At 45.4% G+C, this 19,574-nt stretch overlaps 1 pseudogene; it reads left to right on the forward strand.

The window, feature by feature from the left end:
• Window positions 1-16,676: 16,676 nt before the first annotated feature.
• LOC123396560 lies at window positions 16,677-17,951 on the forward strand (annotated as a pseudogene).
• Window positions 17,952-19,574: the final 1,623 nt, after the last annotated feature.

Raw genomic sequence — 19,574 nt, forward strand, 5'->3', positions numbered from 1 at the left:
ACTAGTTTCAAGAAAGGCAAGGGTAAGAAGAACTTCAAGAAATACAGCAAAGCTGTTGCCGCGCCCGGTAAGCCAGATGTCGGGAAGAAGAAAAAGAGTGGACCCAAGCATGAGACTGAGTGCTTCTATTGCAAGGGAAAAGGTCACTCGAAGCGGAACTGCCCCAAATACTTAGCGGACAAGAAGGCCTGCAACGTTAAAGGTATATGTGATATACATGTTATTGATGTGTACCTTACCAGCGCTCGTAGTAGCTCGTGGGTATTGGATACCGGTGCTATTGCTCACATTTGCAACTCAAAATAGGAACTGCGGAATAAGCGGAGACTGGCCAAGGACGAGGTGACGATGCGCGTCGGGAATGGTTCAAAGGTCGATGTGATCGCCGTCGGCACGCTACCTCTACATCTACCACCGGGATTAGTTTTAAACCTTAATAATTTTAATTTAGTACCAGCTTTAAGCATGAACATTGTATCAGGGTCTTGCCTAATGCGAGACGGCTACTCATTTAAGTCGGAGAATAATGGTTGTTCTATTTACATGAGTGATATGTTTTATGGTCATGCTCTGCTGGTGAATGGTTTATTCTTGATGAATCTCGATCATGATGTTACACATATTCATAGTGTGAGTACCAAAAGATGTAAAGTTGATAATGATAGTCCCACATACTTGTGGCACTGTCGCCTTGGTCATATCGGCGTTAAGCGCATGAAGAAGCTCCATACTGATGGACTATTAGAGTCTCTTGATTTTGAATCATTTGACACATGCGAACCGTGCCTCATGGGCAAGATGACTAAGACTCCATTCTCAGGTATAATGGAGAGAGCAACCGACTTATTGGAAATAATAAATACTGATGTGTGTGGTCCAATGAACGTTGAAGCTCGCGGTGGCTATCGTTATGTTTTCACTCTCACCGATGATTTGCATAGGTATGGGTATATCTACTTGATGAAGCACGAACCTGAGGCATTTGAAAAGTTCAAGGAATGTCAGAGTGAGGTCGAGAATCAATGTGACAGAAAAATTAAGTGTCTATGATCTGATCGTGGAGGAGAATATTTGAGTCACGAGTTTGGCACACACCTAAGGAAGTGTGGAATCGTTTCACAACTGACGCCGCCTGGCACACCGCAAGGCAACGGAGTGTCTGAACGTCGTAATCGCACTTTATTAGATATGGTACGATCTATGATGTCTCTTACCGACTTACCGCTATCATTTTGGGGATACGCATTAGAAACCGCAACATTCACTTTAAATAGGGCACCGTCTAAATCCGTTGAGACGACACCGTATGAACTATGGTTTGGCAAGAAACCTAAGTTGTCGTTTCTTAAAGTTTGGGGTTGCGATGCTTATGTGAAGAAACTTCAACGAGAAAAGCTCGAACCCAAAGCGGAGAAATGTGTATTCATAGGATACCCTAAGGAAACTATTGGGTATACCTTCTATCTTACATCCGAAGGTAAAACCTTTGTTGCCAAGAACGGATCCTTTCTAGAGAAAGAGTTTCTCTCGAAAGAAGTAAGTGGGAGGAAGGTAGAACTTGATGAGGTAATTACACCCCCTCTCGAACAGGATAGTAGCGCAGCGCGGGAAGTTGTTCCTGTGGCGCCTACACCGACTGAAGAGGAAGTTAATGATGATGATCATGAAGCTTCGGATCAAGTTACTACTGAACCGCGAAGGTCCACAAGGGCACGCTCCGCACCAGAGTGGTACGGCAACCCTGTGATGGAAATCATGTTGTTAGATAACGGTGAACCTTCGAACTATGAAGAAGCGATGGCGGGCCTGGATTCCAACAAATGGCTTGAGGCTATGAAATCCGAGATAGGATCCATGTATGAGAACAAAGTATGGACTTTGGTGGACTTGCTCGATGACCGGCGAGCCATAGAAAATAAATGGATCTTCAAGAAGAAGACTGTTGCAAACGGTAATGCAACCGTTTACAAAGCTCGACTTGTCGCAAAGGGTATTCGACAAATTCAAGGAGTTGACTACGAAGAGACTTTCTCTCCCGTAGCGAAGCTGAAGTCAGTCTGAATCATGTTAGCAATTGCCACCTTTTATGATTATGAAATTTGGCAAATGGACGTGAAAACAACGTTCCTCAACGGGAACCTTAAGGAAGAGTTGTATATGATGCAACCAGAAGGTTTTGTCGACCCTAAGGGTGCTAACAAAGTGTGCAAGCTCCAGCACTCCATCTATGGGCTAGTGCAAGCATCACAGAGTTGGAACATTCGCTTTAATGAGGTGATTAAAGCGTTTGGGTTCATACAGGTTTACGGAGAAGCCTATCTGTACAAGAAAGTGAGTGGGAGCTCTGTAGCTTTCCTCATACTTTATGTGGATGATATATTATTGACGGGGAATAATATAGAGATGTTGGAGAGCATAAAGGCCTATTTGAACAAAAGTTTTTCAATGAAGGACCTTGGAGAAGCTGCATACATATTAGGCATCAAGATCTATAGAGATAGATCAAGATGCCTCATAGGTCTTTCGCAAAGTACATACCTTGACAAGATATTGAAGAAGTTCAATATGGAAAACTCAAAGAAAGGGTTCTTGCCAGTTTTGCAAGGTGTGAGATTGAGTAAGACTCAGTCGCCGACCACGGTAGCAGATAGAGAGAAGATGAGTTCTGTCCCCTACGCATCAGCCGTGGGCTCTCTAATGTATGCCATGTTGTGTACCAGACCTGATATAAACCTTGCCATAAGCTTGGTAGGGAGGTACCAAAGTGATCCCAGTATGGAACACTGGACAGCGATCAAGAATATCCTTAAGTACCTGAAAAGGACTAAGGAAATGTTTCTCGTTTATGGAGGTGACGAAGAGCTCGTCGTAAAGGGTTACGTCGACGCTAGCTTCGACACAGATCCAGATGACTCTAAGTGACAGACCGGATACGTATATGTGTTGAATGGTGGGGCAGTGAGCTGGTGCAGCAGCAAGCAAGAAGTCGTGGCAGCATCTACATGTGAAGCGGAGTACATAGCTGCTTCAGAAGCAGCTCATGAAGGAATTTGGATGAAGGAGCTCATCACCGACCTTGGAGTGGTTCCAAGCGCGTCGGGTCCAATGACACTCTTCTGTGATAACACTGGGGCCATTGCCATAGCCAAGGAGCCCAGGTTTCACCGAAAGACGAAGCACATCAAACGCCACTACAGCTCCATCCAGGACCATGTCCAGAGTGGAGTGATAGATATTTGTAAAGTACACACGGATCTGAATATTGCAGACCTGTTGACTAAACCTCTTCCACGAGCAAAACATGATCAACACCATAATGTTATGGGTGTTAGATACATCACAATGTAACTAGATTATTGACTCTAGTGCAAGTGGGAGACTGTTGGAAATATGCCCTAGAGGCAATAATAAAATGGTTATTATCATATTTCCTTGTTCATGATAATCGTCTATTGTTCATGCTATAATTGTATTAACAGGAAACAGTAATACATGTGTGAATAAATAGATCACAATGTGTCCCTAGCAAGCCTCTAGTTGGCTAGCTCGTTAGTCAAAAGATGATCATGGTCTCCTGATCATGGGCATTAGATGTCATTGATAACATGATCACATCATTGGGAGAATGATGTGATGGACAAGACCCAATCCTAAGCATAGCACTAGATCATATAGTTCGTATGCTAAAGCTTTTCTAATGTCAAGTATCTTTTCCTTCGACCGTGAGATTGTGCAACTCCGGGATACCGTAGGAGTGCTTTGGGTGTATCAAACGTCACAACGTAACTGTGTGACTATAAAGGTGCACTACGGGTACCTCCGAAAGTGTCTGTTGGGTTGGTACGGAATCGATATTGGGATTTGTCACTCCGTGTGACGGAGAGGTATATCTGGGCCCACTCGGTAGAACATCATCATGAGCTCAATGTGACTAAGGATTTAGTCACATGATGATGTGCTACGGAACGAGTAAAGAGACTTACCGGTAACGAGATTGAACAACGTATAGGTATACCGACGATCGAATCTCGAGCAAGTTCTATACCGATAGACAAAGGGAATCGTATACGGGATTGATTGAATCCTTGACATCTTGGTTCATCCGATGAGATCATCATGGAGCAAGTGGGAGCCACCATGGGTATCCAGACCCCGCTGATGGTTATTGGCCGGAGAGGCATCTCGGTCATGTCTGCCAGTCTCCCGAACCCGTAGGGTCTACACACTTAAGGTTCGATGACGCTAGGGTTATAGGGAATTGTTATACAAGGTTACCGAAAGTTGTTTGGAGTCCCGAATGAGATCCTGGACGTCACGAGGACCTCCGGAATGGTCCGGAGGTAAAGATTGATATATAGGACGGATGGTTTCAGATACCGGAAGTGTTTCGGGCATCACCGGTAACGTACCGGGACCACCGGAGGTGGCCCCGGGGGTCCACCGAAGGGGGGCAACGACCCCGGGAGGTAAGGTGGGCCAAGTGGGGAAGGGAACCAGCTCCTAGGTGGGCTGGTGTGCCTCCCCCCTCAGCCCAATGCGTGGTGGAGAGAAAGGGGGGGCAAACCCTAAGCGAGGTGGGCCTAAGGCCCACCAGGGGTACGCCACACCCCTCCTCCCCCCGTGGCCGCCGCACCAGCCCCCATCTAGGGCTGCCCCCCCCAGGAGAGGGAAACCCTCTAGGGGGCGCAGCCCCTCCCTCCCCCTATATATAGTGTGCACTTTTGGCCATTGGAGATCAGACTTTTGCCTCTCTCTTAGCGCAGCCCTGCCCTTCTTCCTCCTCCTCTCTACCGGTGCTTGGCGAAGCCCTGCCGGGAGACCTCGTCTCTCCATCGACACCACACCGTCATGCTACTGTAGTTCTTCCCCAACCTCTCCCTCCTCCTTGTTGGATCAAGGTGCGGGAGACGTCACCGGGCTGCACGTGTGTTGAACGCGGAGGTGCCGTAGTTCGGCACTAGATCGGAATCGCTGCGAGTATGACTCCATCAACCGCGTTCTAGCAACGCTTTCGCTTAGCGATCTTCAAAGGTATTAAGATGCTCTTACCCCTCTCTCGTTGCTGGTCTGTCCATAGCAAGATCTGAATATGCGTAGGAAAATTTTGAATTTATGCTACTTTCCCCAACAGGTATGTCGATTGAAATTTGTTGTGAGTTGACAAACAAAGCTATTGGTCATTGTTGCAATTATAAGGAAGTAATAAAGAAAGAGAGGTTCAGATATAAATATATTATCTTGGACATCTTTTCTGATTGTAAGCACTCATTAAAATATTATATGTTTAGATGTTGGTGTTGGACAAGGAAGACAACATAATGAGTTATGTTTGCTTATTTCTGAATAAAAGTTATATGGTTCTAGATCTTTCAACATGTGTTGCTTGCTTCCACCCCATATTAGCGAATAACTCCTGCACCAAGTAGAGATACTACTTGTGCATCCAAAAACCTTTAACCCAGTTTTGCCTTGACAGTCCACCATACCATCTATGGATCGAGTAAGATCCTTCAAGTAAGTTGTCATCGGTGCAAGCAATACAAAATTGCTCTTTAAATATGTGTCATTTATTAGTGTGAGGAAAATAAACTTTATACGAACTGGTGATATAGAAGAAATAAAAATGATGGTCTGCATAATAAAGTTCTTTATCACAAGGGGCAATATAAAGTGACGTTCTTTTGTATTAAGGGATTGCGCATCCAACTACAAAAGCGCATGACAACCTCTGCTTCCGTCTGCGAAGGGCCTATCTGTTACCTTTACTTTCTAATATTTACCTTTATGCAAGAGTCATGGTGATCTTCACCATTTCCTTTATTTTGCCTTTATCTTTTGGCAAGCGTCATGTGTTGGGGAATTATCTAAACAAATATATCCACTCGGATGTGGGTGATCATGAGTTATTATTGTTGACATTACCCTTAAGGTAAATAGTTGGGAAGAAAAATTATAAGCCCCTATCTTTCTCTGTGTCCGATTGAAGCTTTGACCTCATAGGTACCACATGAGTGTTAGCAATTATGAAAGACCATAAGATGATTGAGTATGTGGATTTGCTTTAAAAGCTCTTATATTGACTCTTCCCTATGTTGCGATAAATTGGAATTGCTTCAATGACTGAAATCATAGTTTGTTAGTTCTCAATAGACTTCTTGATTCATATTGCCTTGTGAATGAATTGTTACTCTAGCATAAGATATTCTATGTCAATATGTGTTGCTGTTCTAAAGATAACCATGATGCCTTCATGTATGTATTTTATTTTATCGACACCTCTATCTATAAACATGTGGGCATATTTATCGATCTCAATTTTCGCTTGAGGACAAGCGAGGTCTAAGCTTGGGGGAGTTGATACGTACATTTTGCATCATGCTTTTATATCGATATTTATTGCATTATGGCCTGTTAATACACATTAAGGTACAATACTTATGGCTTTTCTCTCTTATTTTACAAGGTTTACATGAAGAGGGAGAATGCCGACAGGTGGAATTCTGGACTAGAAAAGGAGCATATCTGAGAGACCTATTCTACACAACTCAAAAAGTCCTGAAAAGTTACGGAGAATTCTTTTGGAATATATAAAAAATATTGGGTGGAAGAAATACCAGAGGGGACCCACCAGGAGGTCACAAGCCAGGGGCGCGGCCTACACCCCTAGCCGCGCCCTGCAGGCTTGTGGGCCCCTGATAGGCCTCCGGTGCCCATCTTCTGCTATATGAAGGGTTTTGACCTGGAAAAATCATATCATAGCTTTTAGGACGAGGCACCGCCGTCTCGAGGCGGAAGTTTGACATAACAAATCTAGAGCTCTGACGGAGCTATTTAGCCGGGGAAACTTCCCTCCTAGAGGGGGAAATCGAAGCCATAGTCATCACCAACGACCCTCTCACTGAGAGGGGGTCAATTTCCATAAAAATCTTCATCAATACCATCTCCTCTCCAAACCCTAGTTCATCTCTTGTATCCGATCTTAGTCTCAAAACCTCGGATTGGTACCTATGGGTTGTTAGTAGTGTTGATTACTCCTTGTAGTTGATGGTAGTTGGTTTATTTGGTGGAAGATTATATGTTCAGATCCTTAATGATTATTAATACTCTACTGATTATGAAAATGTATATGCTTTGTGAGTAGGTATCTTTGTTCCTGAGGACATGGGATAAGTCTTATTATAAGTAATCATGTGAATTTGGTATTCGTTCCATATTTTGATAAGATGTATGTTGTCTCTCCTATAGTGGTCTCATTTGAACGTAGAATACATGATACGTCGCCATTATTTGGGTCTAGGGGAAGGCATTCGGAAGTAATAAGTAGATGATGGGTTGCTAGAGTGACAAAAGCTTAAACCCTAGTTTATGTGTTGCTTTGTAAGGGGCTGATTTGGATCCATATGTTTCATGCTATGGTTAGATTTATCTTAATTCTTCTTTCGTAGTTGCGGATGCTTGCGACAAAGGTTAATCATAAGTGGGATGTTTGTCCAAGTAAGGGAAGCACCCAAGAATCGATCCACCCACGTGTCAAATTATCAAAGTAACGAACGCGAATCATATGAGCATGATGAAAACTAGCTTGACATAATTTCTCATGTTTCCTCGGGAGCGCTTTTCCTTATATAAGAGTTTGTTCAGGCTTGTCCTTTGCTACAAAAAGGATTGGGCCACATTGCTGCACCATTGTTACATTATTTACTTGTTACCCATTACGAATTACCTTATCACAAAACTATCTGTTACCGATAATTTCAGTGCTTACAGAGATTACCTTAGTGAAAACCGCTTGTCATTTCCTTCTGCTCCTCGTTGAGTTCGGCATTCTTACTTATCGAAAGGACTAATCCCCTACACTTGTGGGTCATCAATTATCACTCAGAAGACATTATCCAAACTAGGACAAACCACAAGGTGGAGATACTTACGCCAAAGCCACAGGCACATCGACCTTGATGCATGGCAAAACGGCCTTACGAGGCTTGGAGCTCGAGATATTGGGTTGGTTGGCGGCCTGCTCCGGAAGCGCCTCGGTTCACTCCGACCGTGCTTGGAGCTTTGATTCGGCATGGCCATTGCACTCGGCTTCACCGACGGAGTCTTTGGGGCGCCTCGGAGGACTCCAGGGTCCTAGCGCGCCTTGGAACGTGTCTCTACGTGGACTTCATCGAACGGAGAAGACTCCGCCTCGTCTCCGCGCTCCTCCTCTCTCTCCCCCGTCTCCTCGTCGTCGCCTTCTTCGTCTCCGTCGTCCTTCAAACCCTTCGTGAGCTCGGACTCTTGGTTTTTGGTGTCACTATTCACTTTAATGGGCGAACGATGAACCACTGGCATAGAACTGACCAGCCGTGTGAAAGCATGCCGAGTGAAGAAAGAAAAATCACAAATGGAAGTCGACGATGGAATTCAGTCAGTATAGATGCGCAACTATTTACCTCATTCGGTTGATGATCCACCACGAAAGGAAGCACCTACCTGGAGCCCTTGGGGTTATCTCTCACTGGGGTAATGGCCTTGAGTTTGTTCTCCATCGCCTCTTCTCAGGACGAACTCGAGTCGGATCATCCAGCCCTTGCTATTGCCACATTGTGTGGACCTTGCCGTGAAGAGGCTGAATCGTACGTTGGAAGAAGATCTCTAGGAGGTCCATCCCATTTACACCCTTCCGGATCAAGGAAACCACCGCTATCACCAAGATATGTGTGTCGGTCTTCTCCTCCTTGGACAAGGTCAAGGTGGAGGATGGGTGGATCCTATCAACAGTATAGGGTGGGAGACCCGAGTGACCCTCGCCCACTGGGACGTCTCAGCAATAAAACCAAGACTCCTGCTAGTTCCTCACCGAGTCCAAGAAACTCATCTGGGGGAGGCTACTCTTGCCCCTCAACTGGATACCTAAGCTGCCACAAAGCTGCACTATGTTGGTTCTTCCTCCAAAGGAGGAATACTTCTTCATGGTCATCACTCGACACGTGAACAAGCGTTTGAAGCAGCCCGAATGTGGATGACACCCAAGAAAATTCTTACACACACGCACAAATGCGGCTAGATACGAGACATCAATGGGGGGCAGATGATGGAGCCGAGCCCCGAAGAAAGCAAGAAATGCCGGGAAAATGGGGTGCACGTCCAGAGAAAAACCTCTCTCAATGTGGGTGGCCAAGAGCACTTGCTCGTTGTTTTGGGGTGCCGGCTTGACCTCACCATCGCCAGGCAGTGGCCAGCTCCCCCGGGCGATCAAGCCCTTGTCCTCCAGCTCCAGCAGTCGGCCCTCCGAGACTCGAGATGACATCTAGTCGCCCTAGATCCATCCTTGGGGGAGCGCTCCGATGCTCAACGAGGATCCAAGCAACCCCTTCTTAGCCCGCTCGGCTCTCGATGTCGCTCCCTTCACCATGGTGGACGACGAAGAGGTCGGGGCTGGAGGTTGACGGAGATGGCCGACCGATTTTGCTTCTGCTGGTAAGAGGAGGAGGCGGAGATGGGGAAAACCGGATTCTGAGGCGCGGCTCTCCCTCTCTCTCCTCCGCCTCATGGCTTAAATACTAATATGTCTCCAACATATCTATAATTTTTTATGGTTCCATGCTATTATCTTGTCAAACTTTGGATGTTTTGTATGCATTTAATATCTTTTTTGGGACTAACTTATTAATTCAGTGCCAAGTGCCAGTTCCTGTTTTTCCGAGTTTTCGACCTTTTTCAGAGGACAATATCAAACGGAGTCCAATCGGAATAAAACCTCCGAAAAGATTTTTTCTGGAACAGAGGATACGCAGGAAGTTTGAGAACCAAGGCAAAGGGTCCGGGGGGAGGCCACAAGCCCCCTAGCCGCGTCCTGGGGGCGCCTAGCAGGCTTGTGCCCCCCCCCCCCCCCCCGTGGCTCCTTTGCCCTACTTCTTCCGCCTATAAATCCCTGAAAAATCTGAAACGACGGGAGAGAGCCACGGAAATACTATTCCGCTGCCGCAAGCTTCTGTCTCCGCAAGATCCCATCTCGGGCAAGTTCTGGTGCCTTGCCGGAGGGGGGATCTGGACACGGAGGGCTTCTTCATCAACACCATTGCCTCCCCGATGATGAGTGAGTAGTTCACCACAGACCTTCGGGTCCATAGCTAGTAGCTAGATGGCTTCTTCTCTCTCTTGGATCTTCAATAAAAAGTTCTCCATGATCTTCATGGAGATCTATCCGATGTAATCCTCTTTTGCGGTGTGTTTGTCGAGATCCAATGAATTGTGGATTTATGATCAGATTATCTATGAATCTTATTTGAGTTTCTTCTGATCTCTTATATGCATGATTTCATATCCTTGTAATTCTCTTCGAGTTGTGGGTTTCGTTTGGCCAACATGATCTATAATTCTTGCAATGGGAAAAGTACTTGGTTTTGGGTTCATACCGTGCGGTGACCTCACCCAGTGATAGAAGGGGTAGCGAGGCACGCATCATGTTGTTGCCATCAAGGGTAAAAAGATGGGGTTTATATCTATTGCATGAATTTATCCCTCTACAACATGTCATCTTACTTAAGGCGTTACTCTGTTTGTTATGAACTCAATACACTAGATGCATGCTGGATAGCGGTCGATGTGTGGAGTAATTGTAGTAGATGCAGAAAGTATCGGTCTACTTGTCTCGGACGTGATGTCTATATGTACGATCATTGCCTTAGATATCGTCATGACTTTGCGTGGTTCTATCAATTGCTCGACAGTAATTCGTTCACGCACCGTAACATTTGCTATCATGAGAGAAGCCTCTAGTAAACACTATGCCCCCCGGGTCTACTTCACATCATATTTTCAGCCTTACACTTTTACTTTGTTGCACTTTCAGCATTCAGATGTCACCTTGCAATCAATCGTGAAGGGATTGACAACCCCTTTGTAGCGTTGGGTGCAAGTTTGTTGTTTTTGCGCACGTACTTTGGAGACTTGACTTGATACTCCTACTGGATTGATACCTTGGTTCTCAAACTGAGGGAAATACATACTGCTACTGTGCTGCATCACGCTTTCCTCTTCAAGGGAAAAACCAACGCAAGCTCAAGAGGTAGAAAATACCCAGCGGCAAGATTCACCATCGAGCACACCACCGCCCCGAGGAAGATCTGCAGTATCCCGATGATCACGTGCACAGTAGCATGACAGCGACATCACATGTGCGGAAATCGAGGCATCATCCCACTACTTCTAGTACTCGCGTCTCCGCCAAAACCGCGCCCACGCGCGCGGTCCCTCAATTTCAAAAGCCGCGAAAAATCCATCCCACCTAATATCCTGAATGGATTCCTTATCCACGGTATGTGATGAGGTTAGCCGAATGATCTTTTTGCTCGTCCTCGTGCGGCATCCCGATCTTTCGGGAAATCAACGAGGACGATCTGATCGTCCTTACCTCAACGCGAGTAAGGATTTGTCCCTACTCGCCAATTGAGCACACGGAGTTCAGAGCTCTCGCTCACCCGACTCATGGAACTTATCTTCTCGAAAGACGGTCCATCACTGCCGACTGCGGACATACCCGTATGACTAGACAGTCGAAATTCATTACTCTTGAATCCGTGGGGGTTTGCCGAGAGCCCGAATGACGCGGCCCCGAGACGCAACCCAAGAATCTTCGGGGACATCGAATGAAGTCATTCACTCGGTCTGCAAACCCTCAACTGATTCAGGGGCTACTGGCGGGGTTGTACATTAGGGGTAGGCCTACGAACCAGCTTCCTTAGGCTGACCTGTGAACACTCACGGACATCAGTGTCCTTAAAGTCATCGGTGCAGCCTCGACCTCACTCGATTCAACAAACGTCACTCGGTGTGCCTGGGTTCACTCGGATCACCTCATGCTAGTCGGATATGTCCTGGCACATGGACAACTACGAGGAGAAGGTGTCGAAGAGGCTACAACGACTAAGGACTTAACTCATCGAACTGCAGTGAAACTAACGTTACCAGTAACGCCGAGAGTTAAAGCTGATGTTTCTAGTAACCTCCCTCTTTATTGGCATTAACTCACCTTGTAATGCATATCGGCTGATCATGGCACACACTATATAAGCCACTCCCGGGCTCCGGCTCAAGGGTTCATCAGTTTGTGATCTTTTACACCCCATATAAAAACATCAGCCTTAGGGCCCGAGATGTAGGGCTATTACCACTTCCGAATGGGCCTGAACTCATAGATCCGAGTGCATCCACTGCGCCTAGCTAGACTTTGCCTCTTCGTTCGTACACCTAGGTACTATTTTCAGGGTCATTCCCACGATAGGAACAAACCGCCTGGAGGGCCCAGCCGGAAAGACTCGCTTCTTCTTCGCGTCGCCTCCGTGGCCCCGGCCGGAGGTCCGCCAGCTACTGGCTTGGTAGTCGGGCAAGTACCCACCGACAGCTTGCCCCGGCTCTTCACTTCCTCATGGTATCCTGTGGAATCGCGACCGGCTCGACGCACCTGCCTGCTCTACGCGCTGGCGGCATCCTCCGACGCCTCCTAATCCTTCGTGGTGGCTACATCGCGCGATTCTGGTGACTCAGCACCGTCATCAGACAAACCTAGAAACACGAACTTAAGAAACTCACTAGCCGGCTCGGATTCATCCGACTCCACCGCATCGTCTCCAAACGCCTCGTCTCCGGTATGGGCCGTCACCCTCGGCTCCACCTAGTCGGCGTCTTTGATCTCCTCGGGATCCGTCTCCGACACGTCATTCACCGACCGACCGTAAATCTACAGCTGAGGGAACAACTGTCGTCGCAATCGGCATCTGGCGTCAGACACGGGAGCGCTGCAAGGACATAAAAAATGGGCTTGTCACTTGTCATCTGGGCCGGATAGTCCCAGCCATAGGGGTCTTTGCCCCAGCTCCAGTCGTCTTCATCCATCGGGGTGGCGGAGACCAGGTTCACCCGTCTCGCCATGTGGCGGGCCCACAGCTCCTTCATCGAAAGCCGTCACGGGTCATGCCGTCCGCCCATCTCGTAGATGAGGTGCGGGCAATGTTGTACTGGCTGAACCGAGCGCGACACCAAGGTGGCCAGGAGATCGATGGCCATGAGGCCTTCGACCCCGACCATCTACGCCAGTCGGGCACAAATCGACTCCACCTCCGGAACTGGATGCGGCAACTCGGATTTCCAGTTCAACTTCTCAACCGGCGCCACATTGAAGAAGGCGGGCAAGTTGATATGGTGGTTTGCCGGGTCGCTTCTTCACCGAATCTTGCACAGGAAGTTGCCGGAAGCCGGATCTGGAGCGATGATAAACGAGCGCTGCTCTACAGGGGGTCATCCACTTCATGCTGGTGGCCTTGTCTGCCACCAACAACTCCTTGAAGAAGAAGAGCCGAAGCCAGAGATCCAGGCACGACTCGATCCCCTAAAAACCCTCACAAAGGGTGACGATCGCGACTAGCTGCAGGACGGCGTTAGCGGCGAGATGATGCGGGTGTAGGCCGTAATGCGTCACGAAGCGAAAGAAGAAACGGCTCGCCGACAGCCCAAGCCCTCAGGCGATGTGGTCGACGAACACCACGACCATGCCGCCCCACAGGACTTCAGAGTTCTCCACCCCCGGGACGTGTACGGCGACAAGCTCGACCGGCGGCAACTTTCGACGATGGCGGAGAATCTTGATATGCTCCTCATCGATGTTGCTGGCATCCCAGGCGCCGCGGGTCGACGACATGCTCGACAGCGGCTTGGGACGCATGGCCGAAGACGAGGAGGCACTACAAGAAATATGCTCATATGTGATGTTTTTTAAAATGTCGTTGATGAATTCGTCATAAATCTATGACGATTTCATCCGAGATCGTCGTAAACCGTTTGAGGGGATCAAATCTACATATAAATTACGACGATGTGAGTCAAAACGTCGTAACCGCATAAGATGAGATCGTCATAACTTTTACGACGATTATAAAAATGTCGTAACATGTTCTAACTATGTTGACATGTCACTCGTGGGTCCATTATATCCCACCTCATCCTAGTTTGTGAAGCAAGCTACTATTCTATCATTCCAAAAAAATTCGAAAAATTCTCATAAATACTTTAGATCATATATTTCTCAAATATGTGAAAACCCTTCCTTCCATAGTTCAAAAATAATTCAACAATATTCATTTTCCTATTTTGTTCAGAATAGCACTTCATGAAGGAAGTGCTATTTCTATTTCTTTGATTACCCTCATATTTTTTGGGCACTCTTTCCTATCCAAATCATTGCCTCATGAAAACTTTTGCAACGATTTGCCTAGTAAATCTTTCTCAGCAAATATCCAAAGTTTGTGTTCAGCTAATAGCTTTGTGAAGGAAGTACTAGATAGGAATATCCTGATGAGTTGAATTTTTTCCACATCATCAATGTGCCCAAAACATAGCTCTCCATAAAATTGTAGCTACATCTCACAATCCATGTGAGCTCATGATCCAATATTTGTTTCTGGTAATATTTTCATTTTGTGAAGCAACTACATTTTATATTGCTTTATAGTTTATGAAAATTTACCACGGGATGACACTGAGCATAGAACCTTACTCCACCAAATTTTAGCACATTTAATTCAGCTAGTTTCTCTCAATATTTTTCCCAATATTCTTTTCAGTAGAGAGCATTGTGAAGGAAGTACAATTTTTGTTTATCCAAATTTTATGAAATTTTTACAGTACCTCAATGTGCCCAAACTATCATCCTCCTCCAAATTTCAGCTCAATCCAATCATCTATGTGAGCCCAGTTTCAATTACCATTTTCTGTCCAGATTGGCACATTGTGAAGGAAGTGTCACTTTGGCATGTCCAAATGGTATAATTTTTATACAGTGCCTTCATATGCCCAAATTGACATCATACACCAAATTTCAGCTCAATCCATTCATTAATTTGATCCCAGCTTCAACATTCATATTTCTGCACAATGTGTTACTTTACAAAGCAAGTGCCACCTAGGTTCATCCATTTGAGATAATTTTTTTCCAATAGAGTGTCCTTAGTAGATGATCATCCTCAGCCAAAATTTAGGCCCATTGTCTATGTGAATTACCCGCACCGCTAATCAAACACTTGGGTGCTAATTCATGTTTGAGCTCAGTTCAGTCTCCTTGTGAGATTCTTCTATTGTATTCTTCTTGCTAACACCTACCGAGGGATTGTCCAACCCACCAGACATGCATATTCCACCTAGAACGCGTGGCAACGCAACGGTCAGGCGGTGACCATGCGGCTGGCATGCAAGTTCTTGCACTCTGGAGTTGGGCCCTCGACCACCATCCAAACCTCAACGTCAAGGCACCACACCATGTATTTATGATTAAATAGATACTTATGTACCAAAAAATGATTTTTGGGAAAATAAAGAGCAAACTATAATGCAGCTGCAGTTCAAATTTAACTCGCTTCCAACTGAATCGACATAAATTTGTCTTTTTCACGAGAGGTGGATAAAAGCTTTTAACATCCAACCATTTTGTAAATTGTACATTAAATATGACCTAGTATTCTATAAAAATGATTTGGTCCAATTTTGAAACAAATATATGGTAGGTCCTTCACAAAAAAATTCATTTTGGGCACTTGAAAAATGAAAAATGATTTTTACATACAAGGAAAATGAAAACTTCCTTAATCAACATTGTTTTTCATTCCAATATGCATCCTTGTGCATAATATGAGATCATTTCAACAAACTATGTCATGAATGTGACCATAAGATTGATCATTTGGCTTGAAAGCCATGAATCTTCATACATGATAGCCCATTTCTAAGAACACTTTTTAAAAATAATTGTTGTATTACAAGTTTATTATTTTTCCTGGTAACTTTGTCACATATAATGACACAATGCAAAGGTTTCCCATTTTTTTGATTTTTTTTGAATTTTTCATAGCCATTTCAAAATGCGGTCAAAACGACGGGCATGATCGTTCGTAGCTAGGGCTTGATTTTTGCAACTATTTCGGAGTATCTATGAAGAAATAGATACTCTTGTACCTAGAAATGCTTTTTGAAAAAAATAAATAGCAAGCTATGAGGCAGCTACAGTTCAAATTTGACCCGCTTTCAACTGAATCGGCAGAAAGTTTTCTTTTTCACGATAGGTGGATAAAAGTTTTTGACACCCAACCATTAGGTCAATTGTATACTAAATATGTACTAGTATTTTAGAAAATTGATGGATTTCAATTTTGCAACAAATATTTGGTAGGTTCTTCACAAAAAAACCCATTTTTGCCACTTAGAAAATGATTAAAAATAGCTATAAAGATGAGAAATGCATATAAATTGATGCTCATCCATAAAATGTGGTCTAACTCTAGTGAAAATTTGTGTGATGCCCTTTTGCAAAATATTTTTGATAGATGCTTCATAAAATTCCTCTATTTTTAGTACTTGGAAAGTATTTTAAATCACTTATTTTTTGAACCAATCAGAACTCTTCCCGCGGATCGATGACATGGCGCCCATCCATCCATCCATCTATCTCACCATCTCATATCCATCCATCCATGTATTACAGAAAAAATGAAAATAGAATAACCCCACCCGCTATCCAAACCCTAGCTCACACCCCTCCCTCCTCCCCATATCTTCGCCGCCACCACCTCCTCCCATATCCCCACCACCTCGCTCCCCATCTCCTCATGGAGCCTCCCTGGCCGAGCGAAGGGGCAGGGCCAGCCATGGCCACCGCCAACCTGTCCAACGTGGTGGTGGCGGTCGACGGCAGCAAGGAGAGCATGAAGGCGTTGTGCTGGGCGCTCGACAGCCAGCGCCTCCGCTGCGACGGTGCGCTCATCGTGCTGCACGTCGTGGCGGCGGAGTTGCCGACGGGCACCATCCGCTACTCCTAAAAGATCTTATCCATCGACGAGCACTTCGACGGCGCCAAGATCCTCCACCTCGCCCACGGCTCGACTCTCCGGGAAAGGTGCTGGTAGGCTGCGACGGGATCAACTCCGTTTAGTAAGCTATTCTCTACACCCATGGCGATGCCCTGATGTCCGATGTCCATTTAACGACTCGCGTTGACTGACATGACGTGCAGATGATGGTGTCGACGAGAGCCGCGCCAACATGAAGCAGAACATGCTGATGAAGCTGAGAAGCTCCAAGGTGCCCGCGGAGGCACTGGAATTGTTGGAGAGGAGCGAGGATGCGCCCGTCACGCCGATGTGGTTCCGGGCTCCCCTGTCCCTCTTTTTCACGGGCATCAGCAAGGGGAACGTGTGTGTCGCAGGTTCTTCGCTGGGCCGCGGCGTTGGGTGCTCAGGGGGTGGCGGAGGTGTCGGTGTTCACGCAGGCCATCGATTCGCACCAGCGGCGGATCGCAGAGGCGATCCTGGAGCACGCGCTCAATATTTTCTCCGATAAGAATGTAAGTGGGGGTGATTAAATGAGGCACATCTGTACCGATTGCTGAATTCTTGTGATTTAGCCCGGCTGCTCATGCTTGAATGGTGCTTAAATTGGGTTGGATTCTTGGTTTGTTGAAGGTGGAGGTGAAGACACAGGTGGTGGTGGGGGATCCCAAGGAGAAGATCTGCGAGGTGACACCGAACTCAAGGTCGATCTGCTCGTCATGGGGTGTCGTGCTTTTGGTCCTATCAAGAGGTAAGTTGAAACACCAGCATTGTCTTTTGCACTTTGGTTAGCTGATGAATGTCTGATTGTTCTGGCGCTGGCTTCCTGCCTGACACAAACACGAACTGCAAACGAAATTTGCGGTTTCTGAATTCAGTTTTCTTGCGAGTACAACACCTGTGGTGAAACTCATTTGTTCCAGAATCCAAATTCTACTAAAGATATCGCTTGGATTTACTGCAACGCGCTACAATATTTGGGAAAAACTGGGTTATCAGAAAATTGTGCTATGATATAAAGACCATTCTGTGTTTGAACCTGATACAGTGTAAAGTTTATGTTACATTTACTCCCACAGGCATGAGACTGTATAGACAAATTTCTCTTGATCTGTAACGCATCTCTTTCACTTGCTAATGTCTTACTAGTTGTTGCAAACAACTAGCATTTCTTCTCTCACAGTGAAGAACTCTAATTCTACAGCCAAAACAGATAATGAGTCTGACAGCAAAACCGCATACTCACATTCTTTAGTGCACTCATGTATAGCAGTAATCTAGCAGCCTTCTAGGTCAGTTCATCTAGTAATCTAGTGTTGATTCATTTAGATGATGAAGTTTCTAGGATAATTGTGGATGGCTTCCAAAGTTTGATTGGGCTATTTTTGCCTTCCTTAGTGAAGGATACTGGTTACCAGCTTGGCATCGTATGCCCTACAGTATTATTGAGATTATCAAGTTTATTTATTTATAGTGTACTGTTCTCCTATCTTTAGGAGATTGGAGAAAAACTATCATAAATCGGAGGCAGGTCGTTGCTTGGCAAAGAACTCGTACATGTTGTAAGAAAATCAGGGGAGGATCCAGCCATTCATGTGAAAATAACTTCTTATTTTCGTTTCTGTAAATGTGTACACTGTCGAACAAACATCTTAATTATAATGTAATGCATCTGTAGATAACTTACTCATGTAGCTATTTGCCGCTTACTTGCATTCAGGAATTAATTTGATTTCCTGTACTGGACGGTCATGTAATCACCTCTACTGTAGAAAGTATTGTGTTTGTTTGCATTCACAAAATGGTTGGATGTTCTGCTAGCATGTACTAGATGGTCATGTATTTGTGAATATATGCCTGCAAGTCTTGTCTTTGTTTTACGCAAGCAAATTGTCGATGCTCTGCTCTCGCCTGCCGCCTAGTTTCTATGTATATATCCTGGTTCGGTCATGAATAACTTATGCATGTGGTGTAGGGAGCATGGTAGAGTGGCTAGTATATATAGCTGACCCTATCACTTTATTCTTTAGAGCTATGAATGATGTACACACCACTGTTTTGCTGTGGCCGAAAATTCCTCCTCTCTGAATAAATGAAATGAATCCCCTTTTCCTGTATCGTCTCTGTTGGTGCAGCGTCCAGAGGAGGTGGAGCAGCGGGCCAACATCCATCTTCACCTCCCACCTAGCGGCTGGACCGCCCCTTGCAGCGAACATGGTGAGCCCAACTACCCCCTGATCTGAATATCACCTGCACTTTCTACGTTTCGGTTGAAGTCTGGTTCAGTTTGTACGTTTCTTTACTTTAGTTCACCTGCACCTTCTGTTCTCCTGTTCTGTACTTTAGTTGCCTTTGGCATTAACTGCAGAGTTGGCAATGCAATGCTCTAATTGCCAGTCGAAATGGTAGATCAACTTTAGGACTTAATAAACCATACTAAACAAATTTATCGCAATATGTGGATTCTTATAGTGATTTGTAGCTGTTGGACATGATTAAGGATAGCTCGAGCATTAATTTTTTACGAGCATTAATTTACGCTCTGAATGTGTGCCACCCAAAATAAAGTTCCTTCACAAATAATACAACCATGACATAATTGTGCCAGTTCGCTATTTTCCTAAGATACATTTTAAGAAGAAAGTGTATTTTTCAGTTTGTTGTTTTAGAATGTATGTGTCAGTTCGCTGTTTTAGAATCTGTAGGTGTCAGTTCACT

Source organism: Hordeum vulgare, chromosome 5H (genome assembly GCF_904849725.1).
Source record: "Hordeum vulgare subsp. vulgare chromosome 5H, MorexV3_pseudomolecules_assembly, whole genome shotgun sequence".
Lineage (NCBI taxonomy): Eukaryota > Viridiplantae > Streptophyta > Magnoliopsida > Poales > Poaceae > Hordeum > Hordeum vulgare.